The sequence below is a fragment of the Acinonyx jubatus genome, chromosome B1 (assembly GCF_027475565.1).
Source record: "Acinonyx jubatus isolate Ajub_Pintada_27869175 chromosome B1, VMU_Ajub_asm_v1.0, whole genome shotgun sequence".
NCBI lineage: Eukaryota > Metazoa > Chordata > Mammalia > Carnivora > Felidae > Acinonyx > Acinonyx jubatus.
The window spans coordinates 18,308,247-18,325,502 of NC_069382.1; the positions used below are offsets into that span (position 1 = coordinate 18,308,247).

Consider the following 17,256-nt stretch of genomic DNA (forward strand, 5'->3'; position numbering starts at 1 on the left):
CACCCTTTTTTTTCTGCTGGAGCTTCGGTCACCCCACCCTTCAGGGCTCTCTCTCCGTGCTTTCCCCTAAGAGTGGGTGGGACCAGCAGTCAGACCAAATGCCTACCCCCACTCTACCTGTTGGGGCTTCAGTTGCACTGGTATATGTTGTTATCTTTCCCTGTCTCCAGGGCAGTTGTCACTAGAGTGATGACAGTCCCTGCTGGGCTGCTTGCAGGAGGAAATGGGCCTAAGCCACTTTGGAGTGACTTCTGCCAAGTGGACTAGGTTGGATGGAGTAGATCTGAACGAGAATGCAGGGGTGGTGTGCACAGTGTTAGCAAGTTAGGTGGAGGGTGTTTGCGCCGTTCCTACAGGTGTCCAGCTGTCTGGGATAGGGGGTGGGGGAGAGGTGCCTGCCTGCTCTTTTGTTCTTGGACAGGTTTTCTAAACATCTGTAATCCCACCATGTGTTCTGAGATTAGTAAATAAACCTCCTTCATGTATACCCCAAGTGCTTTTCTCAAACTGCTGCTTCGATGCTGTATCTTCCAGGGGGTTGTTTGTCATGATGTCTTTAACGGTGTGAACTCAGTTTCTTATTGCTGACTCTTCCAGGGCTAAGCCCACTGATTTTTAAAGTATCTGGGGTTAAGCCCCACTAATTGTCAAAACTCATAAAGTGAAGCCCTGATGATTTTCAAACTAAATACTCTGGGGACTCATCTTCCCGGGGATGCCTGGTGTGGGGTCTGCTCCTTTCCCTTTCCATGCTTGTGGTGCCCCTCCCATTTGAGGTCTCACTGGGAGTTTGGTTCCTGACTGTCTCTGCCCCTCCTACTATTTTCTCTGTGGTCTCCTGTCTGTGATTAACTGTGGGAAGTCTGTTCTGCCGGTCTTCAGATCATCTTCTGGGTTAGTTTTACTGAGGTAGTGTTCTCCAGGTGTTTGTGAGATGAGGTGAGCTTAAGCTCATCCTACTCCACCATCTTCCCAGAAGTCCTTATATACAGTCTTGAAGTTTTCAGTTTAGTGCTGAATATTGGGTTCTGGCTTATCAGCCAGATCATATTTCACTAAAAGGTTACATCTTCTGATTTCAGTATCTAGGACATCAAGTGAAATCTGCAAATCCCTGTTCAGAATGTAACAAAAGTGAAGATGATCTTTTCCCAAATGGATCATCATGATGATCATAGTATTTGGAGAATGAAAGATAGAAATTAAAGCAATTAGCCGATGTGTATGTGTGTTGTATATGTTTAATTGAACATTAGGTATGTCATTTTTCAAAAAAGACTCTCATTTCTGAAAATTTTTTTCTCCCTCAAGATTGAAAGAGGAATAGCTCATTTACCTTCAGGATATAATCTGTATTTGGTATTTTAAAATAATAATACCTTTTCAAAAAAAGTTGTGTGTGGAATTTTTTGTTTTGTTTTGTTTTGTTTTTAGTTTCTCAGAGAAAAGTCTGTGCTCTGGAATTAGATTAACCAATACTATTTTTGGTCACATCCTTATATTTGTCTGTGGTACATCTGTGTTTTTATAAAATACACATTTGGGGCACCTGGGTGGCTCAGTCGGTTAAGCGTCCGACTTCAGCTCAGGTCACGATCTCGCAGTCCGTGAGTTCGAGCCCCGCGTCGGGCTCTGGGCTGATGGCTCAGAGCCTGGAGCCTGCTTCCAATTCTGTGTCTCCCTCTCTCTCTCCCCCATTCATGCTCTGTCTCTCTCTGTCTCTCTCTGTCTCAAAAATAAATAAACGTTAAAAAATAAAAATAAAAAAATAAAAAAAATATATTTAAAAGGGAAAATACATTTACTTAAGAACCTAAACTGTCTTTGCCAAGTTGAACACTTGCTGTGTTCTCATTAAATGTTTTCCTAATTTCTTTTAGGGGTCTTCGATATTTCATATGCTTGTCCCTAGAATACACAGACTTGTCCAACTTGTCTGTCCAGACAAGTCCAGATTGTTATATTTTTCACAGTTGTGGTCACTGTGGCACGTATTTGCCTCCCTGTCTTCTTCAAAACTGCTGCCTAGATCTTGGCTATAGTGTAAGATTTATTGTCTTTGAGCTGCCTCTGCTTCTGAGCTGCTGACGCCCATTAATCAGTTTGACTTACTGACCCTGGTGCTATCTGGAACTGTGTGCTTATATTAGATAGGTTGTGGCTGGAGTCCATCCATTATATTTCCAGGCTCTAACTTCTCTGTACGATCCCAGCTTAATCATGCTGGCAAATATCACTCACATATTATAGAACCCCCTTGTATCCCTTATAGGGATACAACCCCTTCACTTAGCTCTGAGGGGTTCTATAAGGGAAAGTTCCACATGGGCTTGGATTATACACCTGATAATTCAGAGCTAAATCTTTAAAAGCTTCAGATGTCATTTACAATCTGTAGGCACTGCAGAACTGTATATTTTAAATAGAGACATATCCTCTGATGGTCTTCTTAAATCATGGAAAGCTAAAACAATGAAACCCAAGTTCAGTGTATCTTTGCCTTAGATAAAAAAAAAACAGTCAGATTTGCATGGTTGCAATTCACCTCATTCACCTATGGTGCATTGATTCTGACATCTAATTAAATTGATCAGCCACAATGATCACTGAGGCAATTGTTTGCCAAGCATCACTGGCAAAACAAATTTAGCTTATACTTGTGATGTACTCCATTGTTTCTATCCAGAAGTGGAAACAAATAAGGAACAGGAAATTGAACATAATTTGAATTAGGAAACTGAACACAATTCTGTATCATAATTTGTACATGTATAATAACCACTGTGCATTTTCTTGTTTCTTACTTTGTGAGTCTCCATAATATTAAGGAGGCTTGCCATTTTCACAGTTAATTCAATTTTGCCAATGTTTTCTTTCAAAAAAATGTGATATTCAATTTAATTGTCTTTAAGAAAAGACTAGAATGGTCTTTCAACTTCTAACATATTTTTTTGTTAAAATCAATCTTTATTAAAGCAAATATCATTTAAACATTCTTTTGCAAACATTTAATTCAAATAGTTTAAATAATGTATATTTAGTTTGAATATTTCATAACAATACATCAATACTTTCACTCAGATTCTGATAACATATGTAAAAAATATTCTTGAAAACAATAATGAAACTCCAGAAAAAGCTGTCAGTAGAACTAAGGATGACTTTTTGGCTTCAAGTTTAATATAGAAACTAGATCCAATGGTGAAATCCACATAATTAGCAGAAATTAAAATAAAATGGAGGGTCTTAATTTTTCTCAAGACTTTTTTTAAAAGTCATTAGTAAAACAGTAAGTTTATTCATGGGCATTTGTATTCTGTCCTTGTGTGAGTTAAGAAAATATGTGTGGGGGCATGTGATATATGTATTTTTTCTAACGTCAGAGTAGTCAAGATATGCTTTTTTATTCAGAAACATATACAATAATTGTCACAAAAAATAGTCACTCTCATTAAAATTGTCTTAATGTGGCAGGAGAATGTTTATGCATCTCTTCTATAGTCTTTCTTCCTTTTTTCCTTCAATAGGAAGGGGTCTTTGTTAGAAAGAGTGAGGGGGCCAGCCAAAGCTTTGTGGTATAGCATGCATAATTCCCAAGACAAATCTTATGGGTGAAAAAGTGTCTATTTCTTCTATAGCTGTATGTAATTTTTATTTTGAGAATCTCATTTCATTAGGTAGCAGACACATTCATTAAGAGTTTTCTCTGACACTTTGGGTACCTTCTTTCTCCAGGGTGAAACCTAGATTCTTGGAAGCATTCTCTATGTCAAGTCTATGATGTGAAGGAACCTCTTGTCCTTGGTCATGATCATCCCTGCACATTGTTGTCTGCAGAGCTATGCATCTTCTCATTTGGATTCCCTGGCTACCACTGAACCCTCTCTTCTCTGCCTGTATAGCTCCTTCAGCTGTTTCTTCGTCCATTGTTGGTAAACAGAAGTATTTGGCTATTTAGCCAGTCCTCTAGAAGTCTTAGGCCACCACGTACAGATCCCCATGAACTTTGGGTGAGAGAACTTTAACACAGAATACGGACATCTTACTTTGTAATTTCTGGGGTATCAGACGGGCTGCTCTTTCTCTGGACTCAACTGATGATTAGAGGACCCCTCTGATCTCATATTTACCAAATTTAACTGGGATTTCTATTATATTACTAGGAAGTATGTCCTTTCATGGTAAGCAGAGGAGTAGAAACAAGGGGAAGATGGAGGCAGTGGGAAAGAGCTGGGTCAGAGAATGGCAGGGAGCAGTGGCAGTGTCCCATAGACATGACTCCCCATGCTCATTCATGGGGGACTAGTCTCTATGGGCAAACAATCTTCTTGAGGGGAGAAGTAGGGTCATGTTTTATAGCATCTTCAGGACTCAAAGGTTTGTGTGTGTGTGTGTGATTTGTCTTAATTTCTTTTCCTTTGAAAATTTATACCCTTCCCAAACCAGTCAGTGTAACTAAAGAAACTGAGTATACATGTGTGTATACAGACACACATACATATACATATACATATATAAATATGTAAATATGCTGAACTCTTCTTTCCAAATTAGGTATTTTTAAAGTAGCTGATTCTAAAAAATAGGTCAAAATTCATAAAATTCTATATATTATGTATTGTTTCTATAGACTTATTACCCTCGACATCTTCAAGCTTCCTGTCTACCCTTATTCTAGTTTCAAACTCATACACATATACACATAGGTTCTAGTCACCCTCATTACTTCATGTTATCTCCTATATCAAGGACTTCTGTCTAGAACATTCTTCCCTTCTACTCATAATCAGTGCTTCACTTGGGCCATTTCTATTCATCTTTACATCTTCATTATGGGTGATATGCTCAGGAAGTTTCCTTATCCTTAAGTTTAAGCCAAGAAACCCTTACATGTGTGTGCCCATAGTATCCAATAGCAGTTTGCACTTTATTGTCAAAATATTCATAGCATTGCCTGTAACTGTCCAGGTTCTCAAAAAGTCTAAGCTCTAAGGGAAGGTTTTATGTTTATTTTGTTCACTGTTCTAATCTTGTGCTCAGCACAGGGCTTGACAGATGGTATAATTTTTGAAAAATAAATATTGAGCATAGGTGAGTCAATGCAAAAATCAGAATCAAAGAATCTAAGCAAGTCCTAAGGAAAGTTATATTAGAATAGGTGATCTAATGACATCAAGAAACTAGCCTCAGAGAATGGAAGTGTCCAGGTCTTAGACATGAAGGACAACTTCTATTTTGTTGTTTACTGAATAGAATATAGTCAACTAAAGGTTGTATTGGTGGCTTAAAATACTTATTAAATCTAGGCCATATAGAAGATGACTTTACAGACAAGTAGTGATTTGACTGGCACCAGTTCAGTTTATCACATGTAAGTAGTTTGGCATAGCATAAAAATTATATAAAGAGGATGAAAGCATTTAATAATTTGGTAATTATAAAAGACAGTGAAAACGGTGTAAAAATAGTTTTACTACAGTAAATACAATAAACATTTCAGTAACAACCAAGTGAAACCAAAAGAAACCTTGTCTAAAAAATGAGAAAGGAAATTGAATGTCCACAATGAATAAAACTTCAAGTAAAATAAAAGAATGAAACTAATGCTTAAGTAGCCCTTCATATAATTTCATCCCCATCCAAGTTGTGCAAATAATCATTTATTATCCTGTTGTCTCAGATAAGGAGGAAAGGTGCCAAGAATTTATTGCAAATAGAAATGGTATAACAAAAACCATGATGACTTACTGCATTCTTATCAAGTACTAGTCCTCATGTTAAGGGGTTTGCAGTCATTATCTAGTATTAGCCTACTAATTATTCAATAATCTAGAACAAGGTTTTAATAAGGCTATTAATTGCCTACAAATACAGCATAAACTTTTATTATAATGTTAACTTTCCTGTCTAAAGTTTTTAATTCTTTGAAACAATTGTTTTGGTTTTTAAAAAGCATAATATAAACAAAAGAGCCTATGTACAATTAAAGTAATAAGTGTGAAAAATGTGGTATCGTTTGAAAAATATCAATTTTTCTTTTCCTTCTCAAGTATATTACTTCCTTCCCAATTGCCCCAAGGGATCAGTCCGACTCAAGAGAGATCATGATTTATTACAGAAGGCATGCCAAATTAAAAAGTTAGATATAATTTAACATCTCACATGCAAAATAAGATTTTGCAGCAAAATGAGACTTACAAGCTGGACTCTGGGAAGGAATTTTCTACACTTCTTTAGTTCTCCTTTGGCTAAGCGTAATTCTGAATGATTGCAGTCATGGAGATAATAGAGTTTATTTCTCAGTATAGAAAAGCATTTTCCACTATGAGGGTCAAGTCTTAGGTTTGTTGTCTTTACACAGAAGGAATATATGATCAAGAAGAGTGGGGAAAAGCAAATTCCTTTCTAATCTTGGAGGATGGAGAAGAGGAGAGAAACAGGAAATGAGATGGAAGGAGGAAAGACGTCACCAAGGAGGTGTCTCCATGTCTCTTCCTGAGACTCCAGCCCACGTAAAGGTGAGCAAAAGGAGGGTCGGGTAAGCTGAGGGAATGCAAAGGGCAGAGGAGCATCAGTAGGTTTAAGACTTGTGAGGATTTGCTCTTTAGGGTTTCAGCATCATGTGAGATGGGCCACATAGTTAAAAAGAGGATCTGTTGACCCTACAGGGAATGCCTACATTACCTTTGAAGCCTACATCATTGATATGTGTAGAAACTGGTTTAAATGATTTATGTGGAAGTATCCATTTAATCTTTAAAAAAAAGTCTTCCCCAAGTTCATAATTTTTTTTTGATGTTTTTTGTTTTTGAGAAAAAGACCGAATGTAAGAGGGGGAGGGGCAGAGAGAGAGGGAGATACAGAATCAGAAGGAGGCTCTAGGCTCCCAGCTGTCAGCACAGAGTCTGACGTGGGGCTTGAACCTACATATTGGAGATCATGACCTGAGCTGAAGTCGGATGCTCAACAGACTGAGCCACCCAGGTGCCCCAGGAAGACATTTTTTATAAAGAGGAAACTTGCCTTAGGTCACACTACTAAGAGGAGAAACAGGAATTAAAACCTATGCCATTTGGAGCTAGAATTTGTACATTTAATCACTGTGCTGCATGAATGGAAACTAAGTTGTCACCCCAGAATGTTAACAAAGAGACTCTTTTTCTATTTATTTTTATTTTTATTCCAGTATACAATGTACTGATGCAACAATTCTGTGTATTCCTCACTGCTCATCATGATGAGTGTACCCTTAATCACTTTTACCTATTTCACCTATCTCCCCTCTGGTAACCATCCATTTGTTCTCTATAGTTCAGAGTCTTTTGTTTGGTTTGAAAGGATATATGCACCCCTGTTTATTTCAGCATTATTTACAAGAGCCAAATTATGCAAGCAGCCCAAGTGCCCATCAATATATGAATGGATAAAGAAGATGTGGATACACACACGCACGCACACACACATACACACAGTTACAGTGGAATATTATTCAGCCACAAAAAAATAAATTCTTGCCATTTGCAACAAAAGAGATGAATCTAAGGAGTATAATGCTAAGCAAGATGAGTTAGAGAAAAACAAAATACCATATGATTTCACTCATATGGAATTTAATAAATAAAACACAAGGACTGTCGAAATTATTAGATCTAATCTCAGTTTCAACCAATTTAGACATTTAGTTTTTTTAATGCTCCCTCATGAATAGGACCTTATTGGGAGTGTAAAATGAATTATAAAACAATAATAGAAAAATGAAATTCCTGTATAAACATGTTTCCTTCACATATACACAGGTGTATATACACACACACACATACACATATATATCCATACACACACATTCACATATGCCTTCAACTTCTTTTTCCCTAGAACTCTTAGAATTATCTATTTTTCTATTTCTTAAGCAGCTGTTAGCATGGGCTCCTGAATCACCAAGCACGACTCTATCCAATACAAATTAAACCTCAGAATAAGTATTGAGTCTACCTGCCTTGTGTAATGGTGTCCTGGAAGAGTTCAGTGATGCAATTCATCCCCTAAATATTTATTAAGCATCCTTCATGGGAAGGCACATTTCAGACTTTGGGATATATAATCAACATACATTGCAATATGAGGAAAACACACAATAAACACAATATAAAGTAAATTATAGAGAATTTTAGAGGGTATGTGTGTGATTGGAAGAATATAGTAAAAGGTAAGGAGGATAGGAATTACACATTTGGGATTTCAATTTCAAATAGAGTGCTCATTTAAAATAATATTTTAGAGTATTGCAAATTAGTTAACCTGGGACAGTAACATATATCTGGAATTAAAATAGATAGCTGTAAAATCCAAAATGTATGGGGAATATTTTCTAACTTTTAAGTTATAGCAAAGTCACTAAAATATCTTATTTTCATGAAGGATTGGGCAAGAGGATTATTTTAAATTGAAATATAGTTAACATATAGTATTATATTTTTTGCCTCATTATATATATTTTATTTCCATTAGTAGTTGTGTAATTTAATATATTACATGCTAACTTAGTCATTTTCTTTGAAGCAGAGAAAGAAGCTGATAAACATTCCAGTCCTCACATGACAATGAATAACCTTTTATCAAGGCTGCATCAATTCAAGGGCTCTCACTCTTTAATCAGGGCAAGTAGACCTAAGGAATACATATATGAAGGAGAGTTCCTTTCTTACATTCAGTTATGCATTATATATCTTAACATAAGGATAATGGGATCACCATAGATATGTGAGGACCATAACAACCTTGGGTCTCCACAGAGTCCATGATCACTTGAACATACAGTATTATATTAGTTTCAAGTGTATAATAATTTAATTCTACAATTCTATACATTACTCGGTGCTCATCACAGTAAGTATACTCTTAATCCCCTTTATCTGTTTTAACCATCCCCCTACCTGCCTATCCTCTGTCAGCCACTAGTTTGTCCTCTGTATTTAAGAGTCTGTTTTTTTGTTTGCTTTTTATTTGTCCATTTGCTTTATTTCCTAAATTCCACATATGAATGAAATCATATAGTATTTGTGTTTCTCTAACTTATTTCACTTAGCATTATACCCTATAAATCCTTCTATGTTGTTGCAAATAACAAGATCTCATTCTTTTTCGTGTGTGATTAAGATTGCATTTTATATATGTTTATACCACAGCTTCTTTATCCATGTATGGTGGACACCTGGGTTGCTTCCATATTGGCTGTTGTAAATAATGCTGCATTAAACATTGGGGTGCATATATCTTTCTGGATTACTATTTTTGTTTTTAGAGGCAGATACTCAGTAGTGGAATTACTGGATCATATAGTAATTCTGTTTTTAATTTTGAGGGACCTTCAAACTTTTCTACAGAGGCTGCACCAATTTGCATTCCCACTGACAGTGCACAAGGGTTTGTTTTTCTCCACATCCTCATCAACACTTGTTATATCCTGTGTTTTTATTTTAGCCATTCTGAGATATATGAGGTGATATCTCATTGTTGTTTTAATTTCCATGATGATGAATAACAGCATCTTTTCATGTTTCTCTTGGCCATCTGTACGTCTTTGTAAAATGTCACTCAGGTCCTCTGAATTTTTATTTAGATTGTATTTTTGGTGTTGAATTGTAGGAGTTCTTTATATATTTTGAAAAATAGCCCCTTATCAGATACACAATTTGCAAATATCTTCTCCCATTCAGTAGATTGACTTTTTGTTTTGTTGATGGCTTCCTCTGCTTGTGTACGCTTTTTATTTCAGTGTAGTCCCACTAGTTTAATTTTGCTTTTGTTTCCCTTGCCTGAAGAGACATATCTAGAAAAATACTTGTATGGCTTGTGTCAAGTAAATCACTGCCTATGTTTTTTCCAGGAATTTAATGGTTTTATACTTAGAGTCTCATACTTAGATCTTTAATCTGTGTTGAGTTTATTTTAGTGTATGGTGTAAGAGAGTGGTCCTATTTGATTGTTTTACAGGTGCTTTCCAGTTTTCCCAGCATCATTTGTTGAAGAGACTGTATTTTTCCTATTGTATATTTTTACCTCCTTTGTCTTACATCAATTGACTGTATAATTTGGGTTTATTTCTGAGATCTCTAACCTTTTGATCAGTCTGTCTGTTTTTGTGCGAGGACCATATTGTTTTGATTATTATAGTTTTGTAATTGATCTTGCAATCTGGGATTGTGATACCTCCAGCTTTGTTCTTTCTCAAGATTTCTTTGGCTCTTTGGGGTCTTTTGTGGTTCCTTACAAGTTGTAGGATTATTCTAGTTTTGTGAAAGATGTTTTTGGTACTTCGATAAGGATGGCACTAAACCTGTGAATTGCTTTTGGTAGTATGGACGTTTAAATAATATTGGTTCTTCCAGTCCATGAGCATGGGATATCTTTCCACTTGATTGCATCTTCAGTTTCTTTCACCAGTGTTTTATAGATTTTAGCATACTGGTCTTTCACCTCCTTGCCTAAGTTTATTCCTAGTTCTTTTTTTCTTTTTGGTGCAATTATAAGTGGAATTTTTAAATTTCTCTTTCCAGAACTTTTTCATTAGTGTGTAGAAATACAACTGATTTCTGTGTATTTATTTTGTAACCTGTGACCTAACTTAATTCATTTATCAGCTCTTTGATAGCTTTTTGATAGAGTATGTAGGGTTTTCTACACACAGTGTCATGTTATCTGCAAACAGTGAAAAAGTAATTTGGTTGCCTTTTATTTCTCTTTCTTGTCTGATTGCTGTGACTAAGACTTTCAGTACTCTGTTGAATAAGAGTGGAGACAGTGGACATCTTGTCCTTCCTGATCTTAGGGGAAAAGTTCTCAAAAAGTTTGTCACCATTGAGTACAATGTTAGCCTTGAGTTCTCCATGTATAGTCTTCATTATGTTGAGGTATGTTTCCTTTAAAACTACTTTGTTGAGAGTTTTTATCATGAATGGATGTCATATTTTGGCATATGATTTCTCTCTACCTAGTGATATGATCATCTAGTTTTTATCCTTTCTCTTATTAATGTGATATATACACTGATTGATTTGCAAATATCAGACCATCCTTGCATCTCTGGAATAAATCCTACTTGATTGTGATGAATGATTTTTTAAATGTATTGCTGGATTTGTTTCACTAATATTTTGTTGAGGATTTTTGCATCTGTGTTCACTAGAGATATTTTTCTATAGTTTTCTTTTTTTGTAATGTCTTTATCTTGTTTTGGCATGAGAGTAATGCTAGTCTCATAGAATGAGCTTGAAATTTTCCATCCTCTTCTAATTTTGGGGATGGTTTGAGAATAGGTATTAACTCTTCTTGAAATGTTTGGAAGAAATCACCTGTGAAGCCATCTGGTCCTGATCTCTTGTGTGTTGGGAGTTTTTACATTACTGATTCAATTTTATTGCTAGTAATTGGTCTGTTCATACTTTCTATTTTTTTCTGATTCAGTTTTGGGAGATATATTTCTAGGAATTTATTTCTTCTAAGTTGTTCAATTTCTTGGCTTATAATTTTTCATGGTATTCTTTTATAATCCTGTGCTATATTTTATTTCTGTGATGTAATTTCTTCTCCTTCATTTCTGATTTTATTTATTTGGGTATTCTTTCTTATTTTTTTTTGTTGAGTGTGGCTAAAGTCTTCTCAGTTTTGTTGATCGTTTCAAAGAACTAGCTCCTGGTTTCGTTAATCTATTCTACTCTTTTCTTTTTCTTTCTTTTTTATTCTCCATCTCTTTATTTCTTCTCTGGTCTTTATTATAATTTTTTTCCTTCTTCTGGCTTCAGGGTTTCTTTTTTATTTTTTTCTAGACCCTTCAGGTTTAAATTTAGGTTATCTGAGATTTTTCTTGCATCTTGAGGTTGGCCAGTATTGCTATAATCTTAGAAAAAGCTTTTGCTGCATCTCAAAGGTTTTGCGCCATTGTTTTCACTTTGATTTGGCTCAGTGTGTTTTTAGATTTCCTCTTTGATTTCTTGGCTGGCCCATTCATTGGTTAGTAACATGTTACTTAGTCTCCACATATTTGTGTTCTTTACAAATTTTTTCCTGTGATTAATTTCTAGTTTCATACTGTTGTGGTCTGAAAATATGCATGATATTATTTCAGTGTTTTTGAGTATATTGAGACTGTTTTGTGACCTAACATGTGGTCGATTCTAGAGAATGTTTCATGTGCACTTGAAAAGTATGTATTCCATTGTCTTGTTGAATGTTCCTTTTATCATTATGTGGTGTCCTTCATTGCTCTTGTAGTGTTTGTTTTACGGTCTGTTTTGTTCAATGCAAGTATTGCTACCCCAGCTTACTTTTTGCCTTCATTTGTATGGTAAATGTTTTTGCCCCCTTCACTTTTAATCTGCGTATGTCTTTAGGTCTGAAGTAAGTCTCTTGTAGCCAGCATATAGATAGGTCTTGTATTTTTTTTTCTATTTAGTCACCTTATATTTTCTCATGGAGCATTTAATCCATTTACATTCAAAGTAATTATTGATAGGAATTAGTTTTATGGTTGTTTTTCTGTTTCCTGTTCGTTCCTTTCTTCTCTTGGCTCTCTTCCCTTGTGGTTTGACTTTCTTTAGTGATAATGATTGGATATTATTCTCTTTATTTTTTGTGTATCTATTAATAGCTTTTTGATTTGTGGTTACCATTAGACTCATATATAACATCTTAGGCATATAGCAATCTATATTAAGTTGATAGTGGCTTAAGTTTTAATCCATTCTAAAAGCACTGAATGTTTACTCTTTCCACCCCACATTTTATGTATATGATGTCATATCTTATGTCTTTTTATTTTGTGAATCCCATGACTTTTTTTTTTTAGATATAATTGATTTTACTGCTTTTGTGTGTTAATAATTCATACTGGTTTTATAAGTGATTAATCTACTTCTTTCATTATGTTTATATTCACCTGTAAATTTTTTTCCATTCCTAATTTTTCCTTTTCCTAACTTTCTGCTTGATTATGACTTTTATTTGCACTGAAGAAATTTCCTTAACATTTCTTGTAAGGCTGGTGTAGTGATGATGAACTCCTTTAGCTTCTATTTGTCAGGGAAATTCTTTTTTATCTCTTTCTATTCTAATGGTAGCCTTGCTGGGTAGAGCATTCTTTGTTGCACGTTTCTTTTTTTCCTTTCAGAACTTTGAAAATATCATGCAACTCCCTTCTGGCCTACAAAGTTTCTGCTGAAAAATCAAGTGATAGACTCATGTGGTTTCCCATGTACATAATTGTTCTCTTTTATAGCTTTTAAGATTCTCTTTTCATCACTATGTTTTGCCATGTTAATTATTATAAGTCTTGATGTGGACCTGCTTTAATTAATTTTGTTGGGGGATCTTTGTACCTCCTGGATAGACATCCATTTCTTTCTTTAGGGAAGTTTTCAGCTGTTTTTCCTTCAAATAATTTTTTGCCTCCTATTCTTTTCTCCTTTTGGGACTCCTTATGATGTGAATGTTACTATGCATGATGATGTAATTGAGTTCCCTTAATCTATTGTCATTTTTAATTTTATTTTTTTCTTTTTGTTCAGCTTGATTGCTTTCCATACTCTACCAGCTTGCTGACCCATTCTTCTGTGCCCTGTAATCTGCTGTTGATTCCTTTTATTATATTTTTAATTTCAGTTATGGAGTTCTTCAATCTGAGGAGGTTGTTTTTTATATTTCTCATCTCTTTGTTGAAGATCTCACTGAAATCCTCCACTGTTTTCTCAAGTCTGGTGAGTATCTTTATCAGGCATATTGTTTATCTCTGTTTTAGAGCTCTTTTGCTTTATTTTGCCCTGTTCTTTCATTTTGGGATATTCCTCTGTCTCCCCATTTTGTATTAACTCTCGGTATGTGCTTCTGTGTGGTAGGAAAATCAGTTAAATCTCCTGATTTTGAAAGTAGTGGTTTCATGAAGTGTTCCTGTGGTTCCTTAATAACACAGTATCTCCTGTTCACCAGAATCAGGCACTTCAAGCATATGTCCTATGTTGGTTGTCTGTGTCCGAGTTGTGGCTGAGCCTCATTTGCCTTCAGTCCAGTTGGCTCCCATTGGCCCACTTTGCCTGTTGTTGGTGCACCAGGAGGGTTTTGTCTCTGTGCTGAAATGGGATCTGCCTGGGGCTGTCATGAGCTAGTAGTTTGGTAATATCAGCAATCACACTAGATACCTGTCCCTTCCCCTATTTTATCTGCAGTAGGACCAATATGCAGGGTGTTCTCCCATGCCTTGTTTCTGGAGAGACTTCCTTGGTGAGTGGGGCTGGCGTCAGACCAGATGCCTTTTGCCATTCCATTTGCTGAGGCTACAGTTGAACTGATCGGCAGGGTACTTTCTCTGCACTGCCAGCTGTAAGGTTTGGCTGCTGGAACTGCAGGTGCATTAGTGTGTGGTCACCTTCTCCTCTTACCAGGGCAGGAGTTATTTTGGAGTGGTGAAAGCTGGGGCTGCTTGCAGGGTGTGTTGGGGCAGGAGCTGCTTTGGAGGAATGCCTGCCAAGCAGGGTAGGTTGGATGAGTCAAGTACACAGGAGAATGCCATAGTAGGCTATGTGGTTGCAGCAAGATAGGTGGAGAATGTTCACATAGGTTTCTGCAAGTGTCTAGCTATCTAGACTAGCGTATGGGGAGAGAAATGACACCTGCCATCTCTTTTGATCTTGGAGAAGTCTTCTAAACATCAGTTCATGTTCTGAGATTAATAAATCTTAGGCAAAAGGATGTTTAAGTCTTCAAAAATACATCTTAGCTCAGTAGAAATGAGAAAGTGATGCATACAGATATTGATAAAGAGTGCTAAAGAAATCAGGACCTGAGCCAGTGCTTTGGCAAGGCTCCAGTATGTTCACACCTCCCTGTATCCGTATGTGTTGGTAGTGCCTTCTCATACAGAGTCTGTGGTTGGTAACTGATTACTTTAATAAATATGATATGAGCAAGTAAGATGAATGCAGAAACTGTAGAAGTGCTTGTGCATTAATGCTACTTTATTAGTGCTCTTAGACCCCTGAGACCACCAAGCAAATAAGTCCAGACTAGGCCTCTGGAGTATGATCGACACCCAACTAACAGTCATCGACCGACTCAAATATCTGAGAGGCCAGGCTGTCTCCGCTGACCCTCAAGCTGACCACGGTTATCATAGATGCTCAGATGACTGTACCTGAGACCAGTACCTTCCAGCAGAGACCAGCTCATGTTTCCTACCCATACAATAATGAGCTAAATAAATGGTTGTATTAAACCAGTCAGTGTGAGACAGTGTTACAAAGCACAAGCCAGCTGACACTTATTTAACCACTTCATTGCTGACAGCCTGTTAGCATATTTTAGCCAGGAATTACTTAACCTCAGTAAGCTTTTAGAATTTCCTCAGTTTGTAAATATTTCATAAAAACAAGCTGGTTGCTATGTAAAGAAAATTACATACCCTTATGCATACATTTTTTGGTTGTTGTTACCTAGGTAGACAACCAGTAAATACAATCAAAGTCTTAGGAATATTTACAAGTTCTAGGTAGACATTTATCAAATTTTCATTATTATGTCTAGGCACATTCTTTGCCCACCACATCCTATATAGTAGTTACCTGCTAAGTGCACATCTATGCAATGCATTTGTCAACTCAGAAGAACAAGGCCAGCAGTTATGCTTGATTATACAGAATAAATACATAGTGTGAAAATTGAAATTAGACATGCTTATTAGAAAATGTGATGATTATTTCTATTCCAGGGCCAAATTAAATAAAACGCCTTATTGATCTGGATTGAATTTCAATTTGCTAAGGTTGGTGCCAGCCATCTCCTGTCCTGCAATGTCTGAAGAGAAATGCTCGCAAGTCCAATAACCTATTCATCACAGGTGATAAAAAAAAGTCAATAAATTACTTTTTACTACAGGAGAAATTTCTGCTTTATATGCCAACAAAGAGTTGAAATGCCAGAAGCAGTTGAGGACTAAATTACTAAACACTTATTTTATCACATCAGAACGTTAATGCCACTGCTTGATTACAACAAGCAATCCAATTGCATGAATTTGGACTCTAAGGCACCCAGGCTTTTATATTCATTAGAAAAGTTATTGATTCTGGAAAGTTACCACTAATAAAACTACACTATTTTCTCAGGCATGTTATATAGGCACCGACAGATTATTTGATCAATGATATTGAGCAAAGGCAAAGTACTCATTGCCTCTAATCTCTTTTCCCTCCCTTCTAAATTATACATTGGTCTCAACGGCAGCTTGATGAGTAAACATGGACCCTATGTGAGCCCAGAATGTACCCCTCTGTGTACAACAGAAGGTTCTTATTTGGCCTCACACAGCTATATATGATTTTTGATAGTAAAACTGGAGTGTTTTGATTAAAAAATAATAAAAACCTAAAGTTAAAAAGGACAATAAAATAATATGAAATTATGTTAGTAAAAATTGTACATTTATACAAAAGTATAATTTTGTTATGATTTGGTTTTAGCAAAGTCATATATAAGTTATGCACTTGCATTTATCAGATGCTTGAATGTCAGTGGAAAAATACTTCCTTTTTTTCTATTTTCCTGTATTTTTTTTATTTTAGAGGGAGAGGGGCAGAGGGATAAAGAGAGAGACAGAACCTTAAGCAGGCTCCACATTGCACAGAGCCTGACATGGGGCTTGATCCCATGACCCTGGGATCATGACCTGAACCGAAATCAAGAGACACTCAACCAACTGAGCTACGTAGGTGCCCCTGAAAAGTTACTGTTTCATCGGTTAAAGAATACTAGGAACTTCTATGAATGCTAGAACTCCTAGGAAAATGGTGAGGTAGGAGGATCCTAGGTTCACCTTATCCCACGGACGGACCTACAGTATAGCCACATCAAGAACAGTAGGAGGGGGGGAGATGGGGCAGGGAACCAAACTCCTAGTGAGACTAACCACAAACAGAAGGGGCACCATAAGCAAGCAGAGGGTAGAAGAGCAGAACCCAACCAGGCATCCTAGGCACGGGGGACCTGCACTGGGAAGACAAGTCCCTATAATATTTGGCTTTCAAAACTAGCAAGGCTTAATTCCAGTACTTGAAAATTCAGTGGGCTTAGCTCTGGGAGCACTGAAAGCAGTAAGAAATTGAAATTTCCCTTAAAGAGCCAGTATAACAAACAACCCCTTGGAGAAACAGCATAGAAGCAGTAGTTTCAAAAGCACCTGGGGTGTACATGAAGATTTTTTTTCCATTCCCC

At 36.4% G+C, this 17,256-nt stretch overlaps 1 long non-coding RNA gene across 5 annotated transcripts in view; it reads left to right on the forward strand.

Moving 5' to 3' along the window:
- Positions 1-17,256, forward strand: part of LOC113604651 (uncharacterized) — a 124,913-nt gene that overhangs the window by 79,715 nt on the left and 27,942 nt on the right. For 4 of the 5 annotated variants that reach the window (XR_008295860.1, XR_008295859.1, XR_003426645.2 and 1 more), the window contains 2 exons: positions 6,362-6,518; positions 15,755-15,883. This is a non-coding gene — a long non-coding RNA (uncharacterized LOC113604651). The remainder of the gene's footprint in view (positions 1-6,361; positions 6,519-15,754; positions 15,884-17,256) is intronic. The other variant, XR_008295858.1, reaches the window with a different exon arrangement.